Raw genomic sequence first — 10,140 nt, 5'->3', positions numbered from 1 at the left:
TCCTTAAGTTTAAAATTAAAACTTGGCGATTTAGCTCAGAATAAAAAGCCCGTATCTTATTCTTTAAAAGATAAGTACATAAAGCAAAGGATTTTATTATTATTTTTTTAGGTCACCAACTTTTATTATAATTCACATATTTCGTAGAAACAGGAATGTAGCAAGCACAGTAATATGAAAAAGTGGTTTAAAACTGCAGGTTTGTACATGTTGCCCTATTTACATCTGGAATGGGCCCTCCCCCACATCAGGCACAGTGGCTGCACTTGCCTGATGCTTCCGTGGCAGATGCAGCCCTGGGCACACATCGCACAGCCCACGGGACAGCAGGAGCAGCAGCTCTACTCCCAGGGAGTGCATTTGCCCTCTTTGCCTGTGCAGAAGCTGGCGCAGGTGCAGGAGACCCGGATGGAGCAGGAACAGCTGGGAGTCCATTTCACCCCAAGGTGAGGAATGAGGTCCAAAGCAGGTGACACAGAGAGACACTGGTGCTGCCGGAGATGTGGTCGATTTCTCCTTATTTTTATTTATTTATTTATTTATTTATTTATTTATTTATTCATTTATTTATTAGAAGATTTTATGTATTTATTTGAGAGATCTAGAGAGCAAGAAATGAAGCAAGGGGGGAGGCAGAGGGAGAAGGAGAAGCAGACTCCCTGCTGAGCAGGGAGCCTGACGTGGGGCTTGATCCCAGGACTGGGGGATCAGGACCTGAGCCTAAGGCAGGCGCTTAACCAACTGAGCCACCCAGGTGCCCCTCTCCTTATTTTTAAAGAACATTTATAGTATTATTGAAATCTTCAAAGCTTTACAAAGATGACAGTCAGTATATGTAGTTTATCAGTTTGAGATTGTGTTTAGCTGATAAGAAACCTGAAATAACTGGTTTAAAACAAGATAGTGCTTTCTTTTTTTCTTATGTAAAATAGCATGGGGTGGGGGTGTTGGTGTGGTTGACCAAGAATTCACTGACTGTGTAAGCAAACAGGGATTTATTTGGGTGATTAGAATTGCTATTTGAAGACAGGTTCGGGTAGAAACCTGACTTGTGTTCTGAGGAAAACAAAGAAGCGGCAGAGTTAGGAAGACGAAAGGCCATGAATACAATTCTCATTTAGGATCTGTACGAAAAACAGGGATTAAAACTAGGTTAACTGAGATTGGTTGGGTAGTATGCAAAAGAGGGATCGAAACTTGCCCCCAAATTGTGATGGTTCCTTTAGAAGTGAGAAATGTGAAGGAACGATTCAGGTGTCCTGGTGAGGAGGGAGTTAAGTCCAGGCAGAGGGCCGGCAGCTGGCAAGAAGTTCATAGTTTCTCTGATGAGCATGTGCAAAAATTCCTCCCTTATGGCCTCCTGACCCTATTTAAAAGAAACTCTTAGCTAGGCTTGCTTGCTCCATTTCAAAATCTCCTTTTACATCTCCACATCACCAGAGATTCTGATTCTGATGAAGGATAGTTGGAAGAAAGGCAGGGACAAGGGGCCCCCACCCTAAGAGAAAACCACCCTGAAAAGGATTTTACACCACCCTGGAAGGAGCCCTCCACCCTTTCCCATATGGTGGATAGATAGGTGACAAAGACCTGATTGGATGACAGCCACATGGAGGGTTAATCAGATTAAAAGAACCCACTGACAAGCCCATAAGAACCCCTAGACTTAGAAACTCTAGGGGCAATCCCCTCTCTCCTTGAGAACTTTGTCCTATCACTTTGTTATCACTCAATAAACCTTGCTTCGCTGCCCACCACTCTGTCTGGTCTACCTCTTCATTCTCTGAAGCAGTGACCAAGAACCGTGGGCACCGAAGGAAAAGAAATCCTGCAACAATTCCTTATATCTTTCTGCTCTGTCATCCACTGCACAGAGTTTCCAGCCTGAAGTTTACCTCATTGTACAAGATAGGGCTGGTAGAATGTTCACATTGTAGGCAGGAAGCCGCAGAAGAAACACAAAAGACCACACGAGCTATTTGTTCTTATTTTAAAGAGCTTTCCTAAGAGAACTTCCAGCGATTTCCATGGATATCTCATCAGTCATTTGGCTACACCTGTCCGTAGAGAGATTAGAAATGTGGTCTTCGAGCTGAGCAGATTGTCTTCAAAAAAGCAGGAGAAACTGAAATTAGATTGGGAACTAGTAGTTTTGGCTACATATGAGAACTAAGGAATGCAACTTTCATATTTGAAGTAAGCATGTGATAAATGATTAAAGCTTCAATTGTGTCCTGACAAATAATACCAGAGAATGGGACGAATATAGGCATGTATTCACTTGCCGGTGCTGTTACAACCTGCTACTGAAACTTGCCACTTGAGTGTTAGCACTGATAATAATAATGATTAAAAAACAAACTTTTCCCTATTTCATTTGTTCTTGAAACAAGTACTTAAATGTCTCCCATTTGTCAGGCACTGTTCTAGATGCTCGAGATCGATCAATAAACCGAGATTCCTGGGGCGCCTGGGTGGCACAGCGGTTAAGCGTCTGCCTTAGGCTCAGGGCGTGATCCCAGCGTTCTGGGATCGAGCCCCACATCAGGCTCCTCCGCTATGAGCCTGCTTCTTCCTCTCTCACTCCCCTTGCTTGTGCTCCCTCTCTTGCTGGCTGTCTCTATCTCTGTCGAATAAATAAATAAAATCTTTAAAAAAAAAAACACAAAAAAACCGAGATTCCTGCTCTTGCAGGGCTTATATTTTAACAGAGGTATATAGACAATGAACAATCAGTAAGTAAATATTTCTTTTTTTTAAAGATTTTTATTTATTTGAGAGAGAGAGAGCACGCGTGTGCATTCATGGGGAGAGGGAGAGAGAGGAGCAGAAGGAGAGGGACAAGCAGACTCCATGCTGAGTGTGAGCCCGATGCAGGACTCGATCTGATAACCCTGAAATCATGACCTGAGCCTAAATCAAGAGTCACATGCTTAACCAACTGAGGCACCCAGGCGCCCCAGTAAATATTTCAATGGTGAAGACCTAACTTAGAAATTTCAGGTCTTAAATTATACTTTGTAGAGCACTAAAATCTATCTTAACTATCTCTGTCAAATGACAAACTACAATAATTTAGTAACCAGTTTGATGTCCTTTATTCAAGGGACAACAATCAATGTATGTCTAGGGAAGTACAGTGCCTCACAAGCAATGGATGCTCTTCCTGAGGGATTTGGGGCAAGAGTGAGCCTCACAGAGCATAGAAGAAGGAACATGATTAGCTAGGTCGGGTAGGCTCTCTCCCAGGACCCTGAGCTCGTGACCTGAGCCAAAGGCAGACACTTACCGCTTAACAGACTGAGCCACCCAGGCACCCCGGACTGGTTCTGAGGAGAAAAAGAAAACCAGCACTTCACTGATGGAGTTCAAGCTCTTTCAGTGTCACAGGAAGAACTTTCAGAGATTATCTGCACAATCTTTTTTATTCACAAATGAGAAAACTGAAACCCATAGGGCTAGGCTGATAATAGCTACACAGGGATTGGGAGTTAGATTTACTGACTTTCTAAAACATCAAGGCAATCTCTCCAATCTAACCAGAGCCTCATGATTCAATTCCCCAGTACTGGCTGTAATTGAAAAAAGAAAAGACGGGGTGCCCGAGTGGCTCGGTCGTTATGCGGCTGTCTTTGGCTCAGGTCATGATCTCAGCGTTCTGGGATCAAGCCCCGCATCGGGCTCCCTGCTCAGTGGGAAGCCTGCTTCTCCCTCTCTCACTCCCCCTCTTGTGTTCCCTCTCTCGCTGCCTCTCTCTCTCTGTCAAATAAATAAGTAAAATATTTTAAAAAAGGAAAAAGAAAAGAGAAGGTATCTGAGAATGCTGTTGGTAAGGGGAAATGGAATGACTAGTTGTCAACTCGGTATTTGGACATCTGCTTGAAAATGTAAATAAAGAGACGATTTAGGGTTTTCTTTTTAACAGCTTTACTGAGATAAGTACCATACAGCTCACCTATTTAAAGTATACAATGCAGTAGTTTTTAATACACTTGCAAAATTGTGCAACCATCAGTTTTAAAACATTTTGATAACCCTAAAAAGAAATCCCATAGATGCAACAGTTACTCCGCATTTCTCCACAAACCTCCCATCCCCGGGCAACCGTGAATCTACTTTCTGTCTCTATAGATTACCCTATTATAGACATTTCATATAAGCAGAGCCATGCAATAGGGGGGCTTTGAGGGCTGCTTCTTTCACTCAGCATAATGTTTTCAAGATTCAAATACTTCATTCCTTGTCATAGCCAAAAATATTTTATTGTAAGGATATACTGTATGTTGTTTACCATTCATCAGTTGCTATATTTGAGTCATTTCCACTTTTCTGTCCATCATGAGTGATGCCATTGCGGACATGTGTGTACAAGTTCTTGTGTGGACATATGTTTTCCTTTCTCTTGGATTTATACATAAGAGTGGAATGGCTGAGCCATATGGTAACTCTATATTTAGGCTTTTGGGGGATTGTCAGACTGTTTTCCAAGGCAGCTGTACCATTTTACATTCCATCAGCAACGTAGGAAAGTGCCCATTTTCCGTGTCCTTAGCAGGACTTGTTACTTTCTGTTTGTTTATAGCCAGCTTAGCTAGTGGGTGTGAATTGATATTTTATCGTTTTTGATTTGCATTTACCTAATTATTATTGATATTCGGGGATATGTTTATTCGTATTTTTGAATTTAAAAAAACTGGATGATTTGTCTTTTTAATTATTGAGTTGTAAGAATTATTCTTTTATTTCTAGATAGAAGGCCTTTATCAGATATGTAATTATCACATATTTTTTCCTATTCTAGGATTGTCTTTTTCAGTTTCTTGATGGTATTATTTAAAGCACAAAAGTTTTAAATTTTGATGAAGTTGAAAGTATTTGTTTTATCCCTTGTGCTAGTGGTTTGGTATCTAGGAAACCACTGCCTAACCCAAAGTCACAAAGATTTACCCCTATACGGTTTTTCTAAATTTTTTTAGTTTTTATTTTTTTAGATTTTATTTATTTATTTGACAGAGTAAGAGAGGGAGAGAGAGAGAACACAAGTAGGGGGAGTACCAGAGGGAGACGGAGAAGCAGGCTCCCCACTGAGCAGGGAGCCTAATGTGGGGTAGATCCTAGGACCCTGCGATCATGACCTGAGCTGAAGGCAGATGCTTAACCAACTGAGCCACCCAGGTGCCCCCCCCCCCGCCGCCTTATACTTTTTTCTAAGAGCTTTGTAGTTTTAGCTTTTACATCTGGATCTATGATCCTTTTTTTTTTTCTTCAAAGTAATCTCTACACTCAACATGGGGCTTGAACACTCACAACCCTGAGATCAAGATTCACATGCTCTTCTAACTGAGCCAGCCAGATGCCCCTCTATGATCCATTTTGAGTTCATTTTTGTATATGCTGTTAGGTAAGGGTCCAACTTTGAATTGTCTTGGCACTCTTCTTGAAAATCATTTGACCATGAACATAAGGGTTATTTCTGGATTTTCAGTTCTATTCCATTGATTTATATGTGTCTGTCCTCTTGCCAGTACCAGACTTTTTTGTTTGTTTGTTTGAGGCAGAGAGGGGTGGAGAGAAATGGAAAGAGAGAATCTTAAGTCGGCTCTGTCCCCAACGTGGAGCCCAATACTGGGCTCCATCTACTAACTCCAAGGTCATGACCTGAGCTAAAATCAATAGTTGGACATTCAACCAGCTGAGCCACCCAGGCCCCCACCTCCAGACTGTCTTGATTACTATAGGTTTGTGGTAAGTTTTGAAATTAGAAAGTGGGAGTCCTTAAGCTTTGTTGTTTTTCAAGATTGTTTTGGTTATTGTTGGTCCCTTGAATTTCTATATGAATTTTAGGATCAACTTAACAATTTCTGCAAAAAAAGCCAGCTGGGATTTTGATAGGGAATCTGTACATCTGTAGTCAATTTGGGTAGTATTGCTATTTTAACAATATTAAATCTTCTGATCCATGAACATGGACATCTTTCCATTTATTTAGGTATCTTTTAATTTCTTTCAGCAATATTTTGCAGCTTTTAGAGTACAAGGACTATCTGGTTGTGTGGAAAAAGCAATAGCTTTGAAATCAGTAATTCTGGATTTGAATCCCAATTTTACCACCTAGAAACTGAGTGACATTGGGAAAGTTACATAATTTCGTGGAACTACATTTTTCATCTGAATAATGAGAGCAGCCATACCTATTTTACAATTAATGTTAGGGTTAAATGAGATAAGAAAAATACCCTTAGCAATAGAGTCTAGCACATAGTAGGTATTCAATAATACTAATTTCTTTGGGAAATTCCTTAGCATTACATCATCTCATGGTGTTATGTTTTTTCTCTCTCTCTTTCTTTTTTAAGATTTTATTTATTTATTTGAGAGACAGAGAGCACGCACAAGTGGGGGGGAGGGGCAGAAGGAGAGGGAGAAGCAGACTCCCCGCTGAGCAGGGAGCCCGATGTGGGGCTGGAGCCCGATGTGGGGCTCGATCCCAGGACCCTGGGATCATGACCTGAGCTGCAGGCAGACGCTTAACTGACTGAGCCACCCAGGTGCCCCCCCCTCTCTCTTTTTAAGTAGGCTCCTTGCCCAACATGGAGCTTGAACCCACGACCCTGATATTAAGGGTCCCATGCTCTACTGACCAAGCCAGCCGGGCACGCCTCATGGTATACTTTCTGATTGATCAATGTCATTGTTTTGTTTTTGTGAGGACCTGTTTTTAAACTGTAGGTTCCCTGTCTACTCTTGTCTGTTTTCTGCACCATGGTAGCCAGAGTTATTTTCTACAATAGTGTTTCCAATTATATTATACTCTGTTGAATAGCCTGCAGTTTTGCCCTGGTACTTTCTCTATAGAGACCAAACTTCTCTAACTTTCCAGGTCTCACACTACCCAGTCAGCATTCTATTCAGGTTAGTTGTTTCTCTCTAGAAATTAGACCAGAGATTCTATGTTGTGAAGGAAAGCAAAGAGAGTTGGGATGCCATCTTGGGCTTTCTGCCACAAACATCTGTTCCTCCATACCCACCATATGTGCCCAACAAACCAGGTTTGGACAATGCAGGCAGCTAGACAATTACGAGCATTCTATCTTCTAGGCTTCAGGTTGCATGGCTCTATTATTAAGCAGAACTCCTCTTTATTGATAGCAAAGTAGCAAAATATAGACGGTCTCAGTTATACAGACAGTTGACAAGAGTGGAAATTTAGAATGTTAAAACCAGTAGTCCAAACCAGTCATTCAAAATGTAAATAAATAAGCAGAGAAAATATTACACTGTAATTATGAATATAAACATGATAGGGTAGAATCCTTTTGACTAGAGTTATCAGTCTCCAGCTGACAGAATCTCAGGCCTACCATGGCAACCAAAATTTATTTAAATCCCCAGTGTCCATCAGTGAAACTTGTAACAATAAAAAACAAAAACAATGAAAAAACAACCCTGTAACATACCAACTGGTTTAATGACCATGTGGGTTCCACACTTCTTTGGAGGTGTTTTTTGGGAATAAGAAACCAGTTGAAAAGTTTCTCTGTGGGGCGCCTGGGTGGCTCAGTCAGTTAACAGTCTGCCTTCAGCTCAGGTCAATGATCCCGGGGTCCTGGGATCGAGTCCCACATTAGGCTCCCTGCCCAGTGGGGACCCTGCTTCTCCCTCTCCTCCCTGTTTGTGCTGTCTCTCACTATCTCTGTCTCTCTCCCAAATAAATAAATAAATAAATAAATAAATAAATAAATAAATAAAAGTTTCTCTGTGGATCTCTCTCTAAGACTAATTCTGTGGGCTTAGCGGTAGGTGTGACTATTTCAGTACAAACTAATGACTTCAGAGGGCCTACGTACTGACACAGATCCTCTTCGTAATGGACTCTAGTATAATAATAGCCCTCCCACTCAAAGCTCCTAATTAACCTGGCCTACAGTTTGTTCTGAGCACATACCCGGTTCTGAGTCTTGTCCCAACAACATCTCTGCCACCCTAAAATAATCATCACTATGTTTTTACATACCTTTCTCTTTGGCTTCTTTCCCATTTAAGGAAATGTGTACCTCAGTCCAGTCCTCGTCTCCCCTGCTGTGTGTCATCAATTGTAAGATACGGGTTTGATTTTTCTTTTTCCTTCACATTTTAACACCTTGGAATTTAAGATATTTCTTAAATTCAGTGAAATTCAGCATTTACATTCATCAGTGGTATAATTATAACTGACCTTTTCCTAGATCTTTTTTGAGATCTGGTTTTATTCACCTGATACTGACTTGGAAGTTTATGATTTTCCTGCCTTCTGCTAAATCCTGGTTGGGTGAGCCTAAGCTGTGTTAGTGACAGGGTCATCATAGAACCTTGAGTCTTGGTTCCCAAAAGATGGAACTTCTATGACTTTCAGGACGTTCTTAGGTCTTTTTTTCCCCCAGTGTCTAAATATTCTGTCTTCCAGTGTAGCAAATGAAATGGCCCCGATCTTACTTTTTTGTTTGGCTTAAATATCATCTATTTTTAAGAGCCCAACCTATTAGAAAGTGCGATTTCCCATGTCTAATATTTAAGATGTTCCCTCCTCTCCATTTTCCCCACCTAAGTACCTCAAAAACTGTGTTAGTCCTAAGGCAAACTGACCAAGCTGATTTTTCTTAACATTAGAGAGTCTCTGAGCTACTTGTCCAAATAAATTATAATCCATTTATCTCAATATAATCAAACTTTGGTATACTTTGATAAGCACTTGTGTCTCTGTGCCTTAAAAAAGAAATATGTTTTTTATGTATAGCTCAATCTTCTACTCATTTGCGTACCTCTCCGTCAGATGTCTGGAACCAATTTGATAGTTCTCCAAATTGTATTCTTAAACTTTTCATTAGCTTGTATAGTAATTGTAGGGAGCAAATACCAAAATTGGTAGTATTCTACCAAAGCTTTATTTAAAATTGAACCACAGCCTTTAAGCAGACATCATAATAGGATCTCATCAGCCACATGAAGTTCTGCAATTAAAAGTTCCACCCATGAAAGATCTAGCTGCAGGAAACTTTGTCTGGAAACTTAGCATCAAAGGAGCTGCTAGGCTGTAAGTGTAATCACAAGTTAAGACTGTATGCCATCAGGGTCCCACAGAATTATTTATCAGACGAGACCCTTCCTTGCAAATCAGCAGATAATCTTAAAGCTGTGTGAAATGACTGGGAAATTATATTTTGTGACAATAATGGTATTATTACATAAGGACTTTATCCAAATGGGATCTCCGGTTGTTTTCCAACTTTTAAAAGCATCTGAACATTGCTATTAAAAATCAAAGTTAAAAAAATCAATTGGCGGTGTTAAAAAACAAAATTGAATCAAGTTAATCTTGAAGATCTAATTGGCGTTATCAAATGATTAATGAATGGGGCGGCATCCCATCTATCAAGTAGAGGACAGCTCCTGAGTTGTACAAAATAGAAGGTTTTAGGGGTGCCTGGTGACTCAGTCAGTTAAGCGTCTGCCTTAAGCTCAGGTCATGATCCCAGGGTCCTGTGATCGAGTCCCACATCGGGCTATTTGCTCAGCTGGGAGCCTGCTTCTCCCTCTGCCCACTGCTCCCCCTGCTTGTTCTCTCTCTCTCCCTCACGAATAAATAAAACCTTATAAACAAAACAAAACGAAGTAGAAGGTTTTAATAGGAAGGAGGGTGGGGCAAGAAACCTATTAGAAAAAGAAAAGGCTTGTTTCGGGCCAGGTCACCCACTTTCTCTCACAGGGGTGGGCAAGGGTCTTATTATGCAGATTACCCCATCTTCCTTTGGGAAAGGTATGGGGGGGGGGAGATGGAGAACGCCCTTGGGACAGATTACCTTATTGGTATTTATGGGACAATTCCCGACTCACTCATTAAGACTTAAAATTCTAGGGGAGGTTGAAACTGCAATTAGGTTAGGTATTAAGCCCCAGTTTGGTGACTCGACCTGGCCCAAGTGGCACCATTTTGGGTCTGTAGTTTTCTTTTTAACAGCGGCCCATAAAAATCAATACTATATAAGACATGAGTACTATTGGAATGTAGAGGCTGTAGGCTCCAAGTAGAGTAAACTCTGCAATTGATAAGGTCAGAAAACAGAAAGCTGTAACTAGAGTTGACATGTAGCAACAAGCAGGAGA

At 40.9% G+C, this 10,140-nt stretch overlaps 1 pseudogene; it reads right to left on the bottom strand.

Annotated features, from left to right (window-relative positions):
* Positions 1-247: 247 nt before the first annotated feature.
* LOC103658071 overlaps positions 248-10,140 on the bottom strand; it is a 38,973-nt pseudogene continuing 29,080 nt past the window's right edge.

The sequence above is a fragment of the Ursus maritimus genome, unplaced genomic scaffold (assembly GCF_017311325.1).
Source record: "Ursus maritimus isolate PB19 unplaced genomic scaffold, ASM1731132v1 scaffold_11, whole genome shotgun sequence".
NCBI classification, from domain to species: Eukaryota; Metazoa; Chordata; class Mammalia; order Carnivora; family Ursidae; genus Ursus; species Ursus maritimus.
Note: the sequence above shows the minus strand (reverse complement) of the source record. Positions and strands in the feature narration are given on the sequence as shown.